The sequence below is a fragment of the Martes martes genome (assembly GCF_963455335.1).
Source record: "Martes martes genome assembly, chromosome: 6".
In the NCBI taxonomy this organism is placed as follows: Eukaryota; Metazoa; Chordata; class Mammalia; order Carnivora; family Mustelidae; genus Martes; species Martes martes.
This window is the reverse complement of record NC_137893.1, coordinates 41,606,474-41,622,871: the sequence shown is the minus strand read 5'-3', so window position 1 is coordinate 41,622,871 and position 16,398 is coordinate 41,606,474. Positions and strand designations below refer to the sequence as shown.

At 34.6% G+C, this 16,398-nt stretch overlaps 1 protein-coding gene across 3 annotated transcripts in view; it reads right to left on the bottom strand.

The window, feature by feature from the left end:
• Positions 1–16,398, bottom strand: part of RNGTT (RNA guanylyltransferase and 5'-phosphatase) — a 328,397-nt gene that overhangs the window by 145,956 nt on the left and 166,043 nt on the right. The gene's annotated exons all lie outside the window — the stretch shown is intronic.

The following is a 16,398-nucleotide window of genomic DNA, read 5'->3' as shown; positions in this document are numbered from 1 at the left end:
CATAATAAAATGTATCATTTGTCCAAAAGCAAATGATTAAAGGTTGAAAAGGTTGGATTAAATGATGTCAAGAGATAAGATTATAAAACTGGTCCAAAGGAAACCAATTTTAAGTCAGTGGTTTTCTAATTACTCTAGTTTTGTGGGGAGGGATGAGTGGGAGGAGAAAGCAACTGGCAAGTGGCCTGGATAGCAGGAAAAGAGCTCAGCACCTAAACTTCTTCAGAAGCCAAACCACTTAGTTCATCTCTACTAATGGTGAAAGCCTACTAAGCCAACTATCTAGACCTAACTTTAACATAGGCCTAATCTCCCAATGTACCCTGACCCTACTCTCTGGGCCCACCAGAGACCTCCCCTACTCCATCAGTCTGCACTCTTTCACCTTATACACTGTAATGTAATGTGCTGCTATGTCAAGTTTCTCCACAGAATGCAAGTGCTTTGTGGGCAGACACCCCGCCTTTATCCATTTTTATTATTTCCAAAATTCAGCAATGTATATGACATATAGTAAGCACCCAACTTATTAGATGAAGGAATGAGCTAATACATTCCACAACTCCAGATTAATTCCCACTTAATATCTAAGATTACTGTCATATGACTAAAAAAAATCCATTAACTTTTCAAGCTAGTAGACTCTCACAGTTTCTCCTCTTCTCTGGTAGACACAAGTCTAAATCAAAGCAGTCTACTGACAGTTGATCAAACTCTAGATACAAATAACACCTGCAACCTAGTTACTCTATACATCAATCACATTAACCTCCTTCTTACTAATTTATATTATATATACCACTAAAACAATCTTCTGTGCTCCTAACATTGGTATGAAGAATTGATACAACAGACAGTGCTCTCAGTTGGAAGGCAGATAATTTAGTTAAAGAAGGCAATGGGAGTAATTTTGCCCTCTTGTCAATATTTCTGTTTAAGAGAACAACTCAATTTCTTTGTAAATCATTTATTTAATAAATCCAGCTTTAAAATAACTCCAAGAGTTCTAATTATCTCAGGAAGCAAAGAAGTTCTCAAAAACTTCATAACAAAAATAATTTTATAACTTCATGTTACATTACTCAACATGAAATACACACACACACACACACACACACACACACAGCCCTTGAATGACAGAAAGCAAGGAACAGAAAGGAAACACATACAAGTATCACACAACAGGGCATGGCAGACAGGGAATGTGATAAAAAGTCAGTATATAATACTATACAGGCTTATTCTGCTTCATTAAAAACCATCAGAGAAACATTAACATTAAATATTTATCAGAGATTTAAAAAATTGTGTCATTTGGGGTAAATTTCAACATTGGAATCAATTTTGAATATACATTCTTCAAGTATCTATTCTCTGCCTTTTTTCACTGTTACTCATTGCGTATGACCCACTCCTCTAGAGCTCCAAATACACCTAAGATAAAAACTATTTCCAAATCTTCATTTGTAGTCCAGATAAGTGTTTGCTTGGGGCACGGAACGGGGTCAGAGGAGGTCTGTCCTGTGCATTGTAGAAGATTTAGCAGCATTCCTGGCCAGTGCTCACTGACACCAGCACCAACATTTACCCCCTCTCAGCTGTGATAATCAAAAATGTCTCCAGACATTGTTGAATGTCATCTGGCAAATAAAATGGCCCCAGTTGAGAACCACTGTCTAGAGTATGCATTCATTCTTTTTTTCTCCAATAAATATCTACTGATCAACTAGTAGGTCTGCGTCAACCTCTACACTAGAGGCCAGAGAGTGACGGTAATGGGAGGATTTCAGACAAATAAGCAATTACAAAAGATTGTGAACTATACCAAATGTGCAGTTCAGAACTATGATGGCATGTAATATAGAATACAGCATATAATCAAAAAGATCAAGAGAAGCTTCTCAAAGGAAGTAAAATTTAAATAGAGAGTTATAGGGAAGAAGAATGAATATAAACAGAAATAAGAGAAAGTCCAGTGAATCTCAGGAACTGAGACATTTAGAATGTATACATACAAAACACAGCACCTAATAGTCATCCTCTGAGAACCTACTACGTTATAGGTATTAAAAATATCACTGTGAATGAGATAAATATGGTCTCTGCTTTCATGGTATTTATAGTCTAGTTAGGGAAATAAGAATTCTTAAAATAACTAAAAAATCACAATATGGTGTTAAATGATTTGGAGCCAACAAGAGTACTGTGGTAGCAGGGCAGAGTCACACTCACCTAGCCAGACCTGGCTTCCCCAAGCAACACCTAATTTGACATTCAAAGGATGAATGGGAGTAATAGAGGAAAGAAGAAAACAATCTGAAGCAGAAAAAAATAGCTTGTATAAATATGTACTCATTATAGAATATTTTAATTTATAGCTTTTACAATACGAATTGGTCTACCAGTAGAAAAAGCCACTGAAGTCATCACGGAACTTCAACAACAAAATGAGAATCAATTTTTTTTCATTCTTAATTGACAGAATGTGTACTTTTAAATATTTCCTTCTAAAACTCTGAATTGCCTCAAGCATAAGGGATGGGAGATGTCTAAAATAACCCCTATCTTTGTGCTGATCCCAACATGTCCCCAGATGCTAAAATTAGAGCACTAACAAAATACACATTTAAAAACACGGATGGACAAATTCTGAAAAGCAAAGCACAAAATTATATGCTACCTTTCTTGAAAAGTAGGGTGGGAATAAGAATGTATTAACATATTTGTAATTGTTTATAAATGCATAAAGAAACTACAAAAAGTTAAAAACTAGCAATAGTCAGTAACTGAGGAAGAGATGATATGTGAGCAAGAGCTTCTTCTGTGTGTTTTTACTACATGTTGGAATTTCTGTATTATCTGGTCAAAAATTAAAAACATACCACTGTCAAACACAATTTTTTTAAAAAATTACCACTAATGTTTCAACACTAAACATACATTATGAGTAAGAAAGAACTATCCTTAATTCATTGTTTAATATTTATCATTTATATGAAAACTGATTTTACACTTTATATATTTACCCTACCAGAATTCACTGATTCATTCATTTTTTGTGAAATCCTTATTTATATTTATTTTCCCCTTGCTCTGCTACCAATATATCATCATTAGCCATGTCTTCGGTTGTACAATAACATTATATATCTATATCCATCTGAGACTGATTATAAATTATTCATCTTTAGCTGCTTATTTTGTCAACACAATCCAATGGAAATACAGTATTTTATTTATTAAGAAAACTAGAAAAATGATGTTCTTCCTCCTCATACAAAGCAAGCTAAGACTATTCTGCTATGTTCCAAAAGTTGAACAAGGAAAAAAATTTAAAATAAGGTGTATTTTCTTTCTTGGCACTTCACTATTACAATTCTTTGGAAATTATTATATTTTTCAGTAAAAAATAACACATTTGGGGAAAAGATAGAATGACACTTTTCCAGTCTGCCAGGAAACAGAGCCCTTCTTCAAATGAAGACCTATCAAAATATGCAAGCAAATGTCATGGCAACAGAAGCTCTCACCATGGTAACATCATCCCAGCTTCAGAGGAAAACCACTCTAATTCATCATGTACTTCAAGACAAGGCATTAGACTAATTCCAATTTTCATTTTACAATCTATCCATAACATTCAATATACCTGGCAGTAGTAAAGATTTAATAAAAACATTAATATTTCACAAGAAAGCAATATTAAAATCAAAGCTGACTCAATTTATATGCAAACTGATTAATGCCAGGGATATAATATCAAGCAGACCCACCCTACAGAAAATCAAGATAGTGATAAAGACACAAAAACAATGACATCACAACTGTTTAAGTGTAAATACTCTCAACTCAATATAGAAACAATTAAATGTCTGATATTCACAGGATAGCTGGTAGATAAAGCAAGAAAAGCCTTTTTAAAAATAAAACAAAGAATATAATTTCAAGATTTTTATTATTACTTCTACGTTGTAATTCATCTTATATAATTCTGTTTTATTTCAGTGATGGATTATTAATGGCACAAAAATTCTTACTTAGAAATATGGGTCTCCAGATGACAAAAGTAAAATCGAACATGATTTTTTAAAAGGTTAGAAATTAATCAGTTATTACCACAAATAAAATTTTACTATGCTATATACATCATTAAAATCCTCTTATAAAAGCTAGTAAACAAGTAATATCAACTTTGTAAATTAAAAGATCTAATAGCTGTCAAGTAAAAGATCTACTACCTATATTCAAACGCCAATGATCATTTTAAAATATTCACTTTTAGATGACAAAACACAAAAGATTAGCGATTCAAACTGTCAGAAAAACCATAAAACCAAAATCTTGTATATAAGAGTCTAATAAAATCTAACTGGCTTATCGTATAGACTAACAACCAGATGATCACTTTAGTTTGATCCAAGTTTGAACCTTAAACCTTAAATATACATAGGCTTACATTAAAATAAACAGCTAATTTTTTCTTTGAAGAAAATACCCATTTTTCTCAAAATATTTAAATATTTTGTCAAATAGAGCTTTCATTTGAAATTTTTAAAAACACTGTGAACAAAGTAATGTAAGTCACCTTTAAATAAAAATTAGTTATTTTTGCATCAACAGCAGAGCATGTGGGGAAACCAAAAGGCAGCATGTGATAAAGAAGAGAGTAAACTGCCTTCAAATCTAATTTTGGTCTTCAACTTGAAAGTAAGGGGAAATCACTAGAGGTAAAGGAAGAAGCGTACTTTGGAAGCAGTATGAAGAAAAGATTGAAGGGAGACAAAGTGAACGTTGCAGGACCACTTAGGATGCCACTGCAGCAGATCATGCAAAAGCAAATGAATGGTTAAGTTATTTTAGAGCTGTTAGAGGTTACTGAGAGAAAAGGGAGTAACTCAAGAGATATTTTGATGATAAAGCAGGAAGATAGAGCAAGACTTGGACATGGATCAAAAATGACATCTGGATTTCTCATTTAAATAAGTGGAGTAGGAAATGCTGGGAAAGGAAAGGTTTTTACAGTTTGTATGTTTGCTTGTTTGTTTGGGGGTAGAAATAGAGTTTGGCTTTAAAATGTATTGACTCTTTAGTGTTTCTGAGAAATTTTTAAAAAGCAGTATATCAAGGTAGGCGATTAGATAAACAAATATGGAGCTTAAACAGAAATCAAAAGTCTGACTTACAAGCCATAACTGAAGTCATGGGTGTGGATGAGATTTCTAGGGAGAGAGTAGAGCATGAGAAAGAATGGAGGTCCAGAATTTTAAGCCTTGAGAAAGTCCAAACTTCATGGGTAGTAGAAGACAAAGAGCTTGAATGAGATGGAGAAGAAATGGTATAAGACTAGAAGAAATTAGGAGCATGTGGTGTCAGACACCATGAAAGAGAGTATTTTAAAAAACAGTGGACAGAAGTACAGACTACAATAAATGACTGAGTAAAAAAATAGTTGGAAAAATGATCTTGATTTTGCAATGAAGAAAGATCATTGGTGACTTTTCAAAAAAAGCAACTAATTCAAACAATATTTACTTAGATAAAGCCCTTTTAAAAATACAATTTATCAGGGGCGCCTGGGTGGCTCAGTGGGTTAAAGCCTCTGCCTTCGGCTCAGGTCATGATTCCAGGGTCCTGGGATCAAGTCCCGCATTGGGCTCTCTGCTCAGCGGGGAGCCTGCTTCCTCCTCTCTCTCTCTCTCTCTGCCTGCCTCTTTGCCTACTTGTGATCTCTGTCAAATAAATAAATAAAATCTTTAAAAAAAAAATACAATCTTATCTAAAACTACAATAACATGAAAAAGGAAGAAATCAGAGCTGTCATGATGTAAATACAATGCTTACCTCGTAACCTATCCCTCCCAGGTGATCCTGAGGTAGTTCACAGAAACCCAGAACTTTGGAAATTAGTGTTTTGAAACCACTGGGCTAATCTGGGAACTATCTTTTCAGCTCTGGTTTTCTATAATTCTGTAAATGCAATTTACTTTGTTTAAATTGAGGCTTTCATGATAATTAATGATTGCTCTGTGCTTTAGAAATTCAGATACTGTTGCATTCCTTTATAATCACAAAAAAAAAGCTCTAAATTTTATTTTCCTAAAGATACTATTAATTAACTTTGCTTTTCCTTTTTCTTATAGATAATGAAACACAGGACATTAAATAAGATGGTAAGCAAACTTTCTTCTAAGCCAGTGTTTGGTTTTGCCCTCATTAGAATCGCCACCTTTATACAGTATCTTTATCACTATTCTTCAGTTTTTTGCCAAGATTCAAGTATTTTCTCTTTTTCCTTCTTTTTAGCAGGAGTAATATGTTCTACCTTTTATTCAAGTCCAATTCACCCACTATAATTAATGTAATGGAGCAGAATTAACTTCTTGCTAAGTTTTAAGTAATTAGCACCAAACAAATGTAGGCCAAAGAGTTTTCTCACAAGTAGATGCACCAGGAATCCTCTTAATCCTTCACCATTTATTTACCTTTGGACTATTTCTGTGGTATCAGAGAATGGATTAGAGGTTAAAAACCAAACTTTGTCTACCCCAACCAGGACTGCCTCTCTACTTTATACAGACTCACTCAGATTGCTACAACGGTCACTCGATCAGTTCCTTTCTTCACTTATTTGAATTTCCACATCAAGGGAGCCAAGGGATGCAATACCACATTATGAGAAGTTTGGGAGATTTTCTGATAAACACGGTGAATTAAACAGGTGCATTTATACCCACTTTGATATGAAAGCTCACTAAAGCAGGAGTTACAGAAAAGAGGTATCAACAGAAAAGGAAACAGGAGAGAAGACAATAGCCAAAAACAACATGTCAATACATTTCTGAAAGACAGAAAGGAGATGGAGAAGTTAGTAGTAGAGCACAGAGCACTGAATACTCAGTGCTTGCAGAGGAGGATATCAATGAAAACAATTGATGCTGCAGCCACAGTTCTCCAGAACGGATCAGATCAGATAATGTAGGGAACAGATAACCAAGAAGGTTGCCAAGGTGGGGGAAAGCTGAGGCATGGTACTGAAAAAAGGAGAATGGTTGAAAATCTTCATAAGGAATATTTAAACCTCTAGGTTCCCTCCTCCACCCCAGGGAAAAGGCAGGAAATACCCTTACACTGTGGAAAAACTGAAGGACCAAAGCTCTAGTCCAGAAGATTCAAGTGTAACAGAAGAGGGAAACAACTGGAAAGTTCAGTAAAGCTTACCTACTGAATAGTGGACCCTCACCCCATTATCTTTCCTAATCCAAGAATGCTAATAGCCAAGCAAATGCTACCAAGAAAGAGCCTGGAGCCTTGGTCTTTGAAGAGGCTAAAGAATTCCTTCAAAGAGAAAAGCACTACAGATTCTAACATTTGGATAACTCCCAATTTAAAAATAAAGGGTGAAAAATTTACACATATTTTAACATGATAAAATATACTGTAAGGTATATCAGGTTACTATACTATAGTACATTAATTTGCCGTAAGTGTCCATCACTTACCATGCCTGCACTTAATTATTAAAGCTGAGTTCATGAAAGGTTTTAGATTTCCCCAGAAGAAAAATTTACAAATGTTGGCAAATTTTACATCAAAAATTGGTTCTTGGTCTGATTAAGGTTCCTAAATTCTCATTCAGAACTTGCTTTCAATAGAAAGCCTAACAAAGGAAGGTAATTCACAAATCACTCAAAGACAGAATCAGAAATTACATTGGGTATTAGGCTCTACAGCTATGAGTCGGAAATACCACACCAAGCTAGGTACCTGTGGCAGATTGCAAAACGGCCCCCAAAGATAATCAGGAAAATTCATCCAAATAGTATAGCATTAATATCATGAATAGAAAATGGTATTGCTTGCCCTAATAAGTAGTCTTAAAATTAGATATGATGAAAATGAATCAGGGATACTAAGTTAGTGTAAATATACTGCCTTTAAATAGTGTAAAACCAGGCCCACACTTAGTTGGTTGAAATAAACAGACTTTCTCTTTATAAACTGAGAGAATAAATAAAAACTGGAATGGAACTAAATTTCTTATTTTGTGATGCAATGTCATTTAATGCTCTGTCTCTGGACCATCTAAAATCACATCTCCCACCACTAGAAGTTACACCTGTCTGTAATCAACTCTGTTCTTACCTCTTTATACTGAAAACGTAAGAGCCGCTGAAAAGGAAAATTAACGTCTTTCCTTTGGATATGCAACAGCAAGCAGAAAAAGGCCATTTTATTTGTTGAAGAAAAGGAACTTGATGAAAATAGATGAGCACTGTGGTTTCAAGCCCAAAGAAATAGGTGAAAGAAAAAACTTAAGTATTCCTTCTTTGAAAGCAAAAAAGAGAAATCGTAAAAGTTATGAATTATTAGAAAAATAGATGTTAAACTCTGCTTTCTTTAGCAGAATATCATGAATACAACGATTAATAATGTCATTCAAGTTCACCTAACAGAAACTTACATTTTCATTTTTTAAAAGAGGTAGAAAAGCCACAAATCTCTGTGTAGAAACCAAGCATAGTCTCACTTGTGGCTTTGGTAAATCAAAAATTTGAAAATGGAATACAGAGGACCCTTGCTGTGATGGTAGCCCAAACTCAGGACACAATAAATAAGAACAGAAAAATCTGACTGAAATTGCAAAATTAAAATTATTAAAAAAATAACCAATACTACAAAGTTGCCTATAATGAAATTTTGCATGTGAGCAAGAAAATTGCTCTCCTGAATGGATTCATGCTAAATGGAGCCCGTTCTGGATGGCAGAGTTAATATATTTTATATTCAAAATACCCTTCAGAAAATTTAACACAAACACAATAGAAATACCAAAAACAAACCAAAAAACCCACCAAAGAATTAAATAGAATGGGTAGACATGTGACTAAGTACCACAACCTTCTTACAGCCAGATGCCAATCTATCTATTAATAGTGAAGTCCCACTAAAGGGTACACTACAAATACTGTGAAAGGTATGCATCTGTGGTAAAAATTAAGACAGAGTTGACTAAGTGTACTTTTAAGAAATAAAAAACTAGATAGAAAATGTTCATGAGAAATTACAATTAGAAATGAAACACTAAAATACACTAAAATCATTAATATTTCATGGAAAATGAAAAGAATTAACCAAAGATTAATAACGAGTACAGTATAGTGCTGTGTCATCAATTAAACTTTTATAAAAAGTAGTTGTGAAATTTTTTTTATTTTTTTAAAGATTTTTTTTTTTTAATTTGACAGACAGACAGAGATCACAAGTAGGCAGTGAGGTAGGCAGAGGGAGAGGGGGAAGCAGGCTCCCTGCTGAGCAGATAGCCCGGTGCGGGGCTTGATCCCAGGACCCTGAGATCATGACCTGAGTCAAAGGCAGAGGCTTAACCCACTGAGCCACCCAGGCACCCCTGTGAAATATTTTTAATAACAAAATGAGTCTTTGTAGATATATGCTAACCTAAGGATCGGAAAGGCTAATAAGAAACTGACAATTTCCACTGATGAACAAAATGTGACCCTTTCAAAGCCATTCCATATACTATGTAATCTTAATAATTTAGCATGCAAAAGTAAAAATTCTATTGAAATATGATGGCAAGAGGAAATAATTAATAGAAATACAGTCATATAATGTTAGTAATAAACCTCATAACAATTCTATTTTATTTAATGCAACAGTATAAATTTCCTTTTAAGAGATATGTTGTTTTCAGAAAAGTAATATTAAAGAGTTTTTAATCTCTCTCTTATTCAGAATTATTTACCCAATACATTTTCCCTAATACTGGCAGGAAGAAGGAATTCTTAAGTGTTAATTTACATTCACATACATTGATCCTCATATGATCATTACAGAACTTTAGAACTAAATTATAACAGCTTGTATATTTTACAGATGAAGAACTGGAGAACTAAAGAGATATTAAGTGCCTTATCCTAACCAGAGACCAATTCTAATCCACTAGGAAGTCTCTGAGAAGAATATGCAAGTAGCAAAGCTCGTATTATTGTTTCATGAAGAATAAGTGTTTACATTTGGGATTCTGCAAGGAAACAAGTGACAATTTAAAGAAAGTCACTGAAATTTTTCTTAAAAGAAAAAAAAAAGATTGAGCATAAATACATATGCATGTATGACAAGAAATATAAAATAGCTATAGATGTTTAAAAAGTTTGCCTATATTTCTTTCTGTTGTCTGATTCCCGAGGCTAAGACTTCTAAGTACTATGTTAAAGAACACTGGTGAGAGTGGACATCCTTGTCTTGCTCCTGACCTTAGAGGAAAAGCTCTATTTTTCCTCATTGAGGATGTAGAGCCATGGGTTTTTCATATATGGTCTTTGTTATGTTGAGGTATGTTCCCCCATTCCTACTTTGAGGATTTATATGGTGCAAAGATGTACTCTGTCAAACGCATTTCATCTACTGAGAGGATCATATGATTCTTATCCTTTTTCTCAGTAATGTGGTGTTTCACAGCGACTCATTTACAACTGCACCAAAAACCACAAGGTACATAGGAATAAACCTAACCAAAGAGGTTAAAGACCTATACTCCGAAAATTAGAGAAGAACGCTTATGAAAGTAACTGAAGATGACACAAAGAAATGGGAAAGCTCCATGCTCATGGATTAGAAGAACAAATATTGTTAAAATGTCTATACTTCCCAAAGCAATCTATACATTTAATGCAAGCCCTACCAAAATACCACCAGCATCTTCCACAGAGCTAGAACAAACAATCCTAAAATTTGTATGGAACCACAAAAGACCCTAAAGAGCCAAAGGAATCTTGAAGAAGAAAAGCAAAGCTGGAGGCATCAAGTTATATTACAAAGTTGTAGTGATTAAGACAGTATGGTAATGGCACAAAAACAGACACATAGACCAATGGAAGTGAACAGAAAACCCAGAAATGGACCCACAACTACATGGTCAACTAATCTTTGACAAAGCAGAAAAAAATATCCAATGGAAAAAAGACAGTCACTTCAACAAATGGTGTTAGGAAAACTGGGACAACATGCAGAAGAATGAAAAGTGGAACAATTTCTTAAAACTATGCAAAAATAAATTCAAAATGGATTAAAGACAGGGGTGCCTGGATGGCTCAGTCAGTTGGGCATACAACTCCTGATTTCAGCTTAGGTCATGATCTTAGGGTTGTGAGATCTCTCTCTCAAATATATGTACCTTTTTAAAGAATGGATTAAAGACATGTGGGACAGGAAACTATCAAAATCCTAGAGAAGAACACAGGCAGTAACCTCTTTGACATTGGCCATAGCAACTTCTTACTGGATATGCCTCCTGAGGCAAGGGAAACAAAAGCAAAAATGAACTACTGAGATTTCAACAAGATAAAAAGCTTCTGCACAGCAAAGGAAACGATCAACAAAACTAAAGGCAACCTTCAGAATGGAAGAAGATATTTGCAAATGACATATCTGATAAATGGTTAGTATACAAAATCTATAAAGAATTTATCAAACTCTACACCCAAAAAATAAATAGTCTAGTTAAAAAATAGACAGAAAACATTACTACACATTTTTCCAAAGATGTCTAACTGACACATGAAAAGATGCTCAGTATCACTACTCATTAGGGAAATACAAATCAAAACTACAGTGAGATATCACCTCACACCTGTCAGAATGGCTAAAATTAAAAACACAGGAAACAACAGGTGTTGGTGAGGATGCAGAGAAACGGGAACCCTCCTACACTATTGGTGGGAATATAAACTGGTGCAGCCATTCTGGAAAACAGTATGGAGGTCCCTCAAAAAGTTGAAAATTACTCTACGATCCAGCAATTGCACTACTAGTTATCTACCCAAAGGATACAAAAATACTGATTTGAAGGGATACATGCACCCCGATGTTTATAGCAGCATTATCCACAGTAGCCAAATTATGGAAACAGTTCAAGCGTCCACTCACTGAAGAATGGATAAAGAAGATATGGTACATATATACTACGGAATATTGCTCAATCATAAAAAAAGAATGAAATCTTGCCATCTGCAATGACCTGGATGGAGCTAGAAAGTATTATGCTAAGCAAAATAAGTCAGAGAAAGACAAATACTGTATGATTCCACTCCTATGTGGAATTTAAGAAACAAAATGAATGAATGTTGGGGGGGAGAGAATGAGAGAGAGAAAGGGAAACCAGAAAACAGACTCTAAACTATAGAGAACAAACTGAGGGTTACTGGAAGGGAGGTGGGCAAGGGACAGTATAAATAGATGATGGGGATTAAGATGTGATGAACACTGCCTGTTGTATGTACTAAATTCTATATCTGAAACTAATTTATACTGTATGTTAATTAACTACAATTTAAATAAAAACTTGAAGAAAAAAAAATGTTCGCCTATATTGGCAAAATATAAAACCAGTCAAATCTGAAAGGCTAGAGGTAAAACCTAATGATATATTTTCATTTCTTTGATGAACATTTTGTAAGACATATTGGGCCAAACACTATCCTAGACACTGGACATATAAAGATAAATAAGAAAGGAAAGTACTAATAACTTTGGAGAAACCCACAGTATTTGTGAGACAAAAACATAACCAATATTTACCTTTTGAGGTGGTAGCTACTATCTAGTATAAGAAACAGCAAGGTTATTTTGGGAGATGTTTTTTGCTTTGAGAATAATCACTTAAATGATCTGTTTTAGTTTTAAAAATATTTAGTGATCAAGTAAGAAGTATTCAAGAGAAAAGAGGAAAAAAAATTTCTTTTGGCTTCACAAAAGCAAAACACCCCCCATAATGCCTATGAAATGGAGAGCAGGGGAAAGAGGGAGAATGGACAGGAACCCAAATCTCATCAAGGCCCTAACTGCTGCTTCTTTTCAGTCACAACATTACATCTCTCTTGGTCTGGTGGCCTCAGAATGAGATTAGTTGGCCTCAAAGAATCTGAGAAACTTCATGTCAGGGAAGGGGAACGTACAGATTCATGACCAGGACCTAGACTGTCATGAAAAAGATTTGCTTGTAGACAAAGTTGTATATAAGGCTAGAAGTCACTTTGACCAAGCCAATTTAACAGTAATGACAGAGGAATAGTTTTGTGATGTGCATGTATATGTGTGTGTGGCCCAAAGAACTAAAAGAGATTAAGTGCTCATGCCTAAGGTGACAAAGACAAAATCCAGAAACTACTTTTCCCTCTCCTCTATACTCTCAAAGACTACCATCAGACTAACAGGAGTAACTTAGAAATCCCATCTTCAACAACACCAATGTAGAAATGATGGCAGCAAATGCATAAAAAAAATATGGTCAATCTAGGAACTCATCAGAATTTCACCTTTCTAGAATCTGGTGGCTAGAATCAGGATGCCAAATATGGGATAAGTTTAAAATCTCAGGGCATAATTATAAAAAGGAAAAACCTAGGAAGAAAAAAGTCATCCTTGCAGTATTACATTGCACTGTGATTCGTTTCTTCAGAGGTGAGAAGGGGCCAAGCTATCTCATTTGAATAACAAAGAAATAAAATCTTTATTTTGTTCCACAAGCTGGGAATTTCCAAGATAAAGACACTGAAGAGAAATCCCAAGGAGAGAAAACTATGCAGCAGGACTACAGAATGAAAGGCTTCAGAGGGAAGGCCTTCAAAGAGAAATCAAACTGGGTATGTTACTTGATGAATTTGACTGTATTGAAAAAAAAATTCAACAGTTCTTTTAAAAAGTTTAAGGGAAGAAGTAGTGATAATCATAACAAATCAAAACATAAAAGGCAATTCCTAACTTCAGGGGAAAAAAGTTTTCTATGAAAATAAAATATTATACAACTTGACTCAGATGTGAACAATATTTATGTTAACACAGAAATACAAATACTGAATATTCATTTGACCAAAAATGGCATATAATTATAATGGGATGACAGAAGGAGAAGGGGTGATGTTGGAGGAGTGAAAGAGCTCAATCCTGTTCTTCAACAGCAGAGAGTAGGCAGATCATGTATAAAACAGAAAACCAAGGAAGAGCACCATAAACAGATTTTGTAGAAATAGGGAGGGAAAAGAGATAAAACACACAGCTAAAACAACAGAAAATAATTACCTCCTAAGAGTGGTACTCCGAGTATGGGGAAAAGTAGAAAAAGAGATTGTTCTATTTTTCAACAGAAGTCATGATATCTTGACTTTTAAAACCATGGGCATGTATTATTACATATTACTTAGAACTTAATAATATTTTTTCCATAATATTACCTTATTTATTTTGAATATATATAAAAAGGAAAAAAAACATAAGAAATAAGGTAGCATAGATCCAAAGGAATATTAAAAACTACATATATCATGATTAAGTAGCATTTATGTTAGAATGTAAGGATGTTTGTATGATTGAAAAAAAAAACCACCTTTGTATGAATAGAAACAAAACTTTCTTAGCATGATAAAAGCTAAGAGAAATATACCAAAAACATACTTAATGGAGAAAAATTAGCCACATTCCCTTTGAAGTTGAGAATAAAGTAAGAAATGTCTCCCTCTCCTCTACCCAATAAAGTCAATATTTAAACCAGTGCTAGAGGTGTTGGCCAATATGTAAAATTAGGCAATTATTAGATTCTTGAATCAACAAAACAAATCAATCAACAATGTGGCAGTACATTAGAAGTACCAAATAAAGACACCATTTACTGTAAAAATGGAAAATACTAAATATCTAGAAATTAGACAATAACAATAAAAACTTACACTCCGTTAGAGAACAGAAAAGACCTGAAAAGAGCAAACCTTATTCACTGAGATGATTTAATACTGTAAAAACATCAATTTTCTTCAAATTAAATTCAAAGCAATTCTAACTGAACTCCTAACAAGAATTTTTCAGTAACCTGACTAACTATTTCTGAAATTTCTGTGTTGGACCAAACATCCACACATATTTAAGAAAAGAACAGAGAGACCTGCCGTATTAGTTATCAGTTACAAAGCCACTGTAATAACAAGTGTGGTCATTCGAATCAGAACAGACTAATACACCAGCTGACTTCCCTGGACTCCTGTGTCAGGCCATTTCTCTTACAAATACCAAAACCTCATATACACATGGATATGAACCATGAGTTTAACAAAGTAAAATTGATTGCAATTACTGTTATTTCTAGACTTGATTTCATTCTAGGAAGGTCAGGCTTAGAAAATATTGGAACTCAAAGATCTAACTTCTACCTTCCGAAGATATTTTCTACAATTTCTGTCCCCAGCCTCTTAACTCTCCTCCATCACCTCTTCCCTTGACTACAGAAGAGCTTCTACCTGTTTGGTAAAGGGGTCTGGAAGGAAGACAGAAGCCAATCACATATCACATTATACCTAAACTTGCATATTAAAGTTCTACTATACACAGTCTTCAAAAATACTAGTTTCTCTCCCTTTTCTCCAGGTACCCAGTCTGATGTCTCTCTTTACAACTTCACAGCTAGACCACACCCTAATTTCTAAGGATAGTTACTGAAGGAAAAATGGAGCATATGAGACAAACTACAGCACATGATGAGGTGTAGTACGTGAAATACAACTCTTTCCTACATAGCAGTTTTCATACATGAACATGCATTTGAGTCACGTGGAGAGCTTGTTCAAGTTCAAGTTGCTGGACTCCATTCCTAGGGTTTCTGATCAGTAAGTCTAGGGAGAGCTGCTTTTAAAAAAAAAAAAAAAAAAAAAGATTTTATTTATTTGTTTGAAAGAGAGCACAGAGCGAGAGAGAGAAAGCACAAGCAGGGAGAGGGGCAGAGGGAGAAAGAGACTCCGCATTGAGCAGAGAGCCTGATGCAGGGCTCAATCCCAAGACATTGGGATCATGACCTGAGCTGAACGCAAGCACTTAACCAACTGAGCCACCCAGCTACCCCAGAGGAGCTGCTTTTCTAATAACTTTCTCGGTGGTGGTAATGTTCCTTGTCTACAGGCCGTATTTTGAGAAACAGTGCAATAGAGCACAGGTTGTCAAATGAGGGCAATTTTGCTCTCCAGCAGAAAGCAGGCAGTGAATGTATATATTTTTGGTTGTCACAACCCAGAAACATGGGATTGGGGGAAGAGGTAATACTGGCACCTAGTAAGTCCAGACCAAGGATGCTGCTAAACACCCTATAATACACAGGAAAGCTGCCCACAACAAAGAATTATTTGGCAAATAATGTCACTGGTGCTAATGCTGAGAAACCATGCTATCGGAGTAAAATGTAACTTACTCCAAATATATGATTTGACCATTCAGTTAGTGCAAGTTCTTCAGTGAGTTTCAGAAAATTGATCTGTAATAGTCAAATAATTATATTTTCTTCAAATATTAAAAATTCTTTTAATTTCACTCATCAATAACAAATTTTAGAAATATTAATAT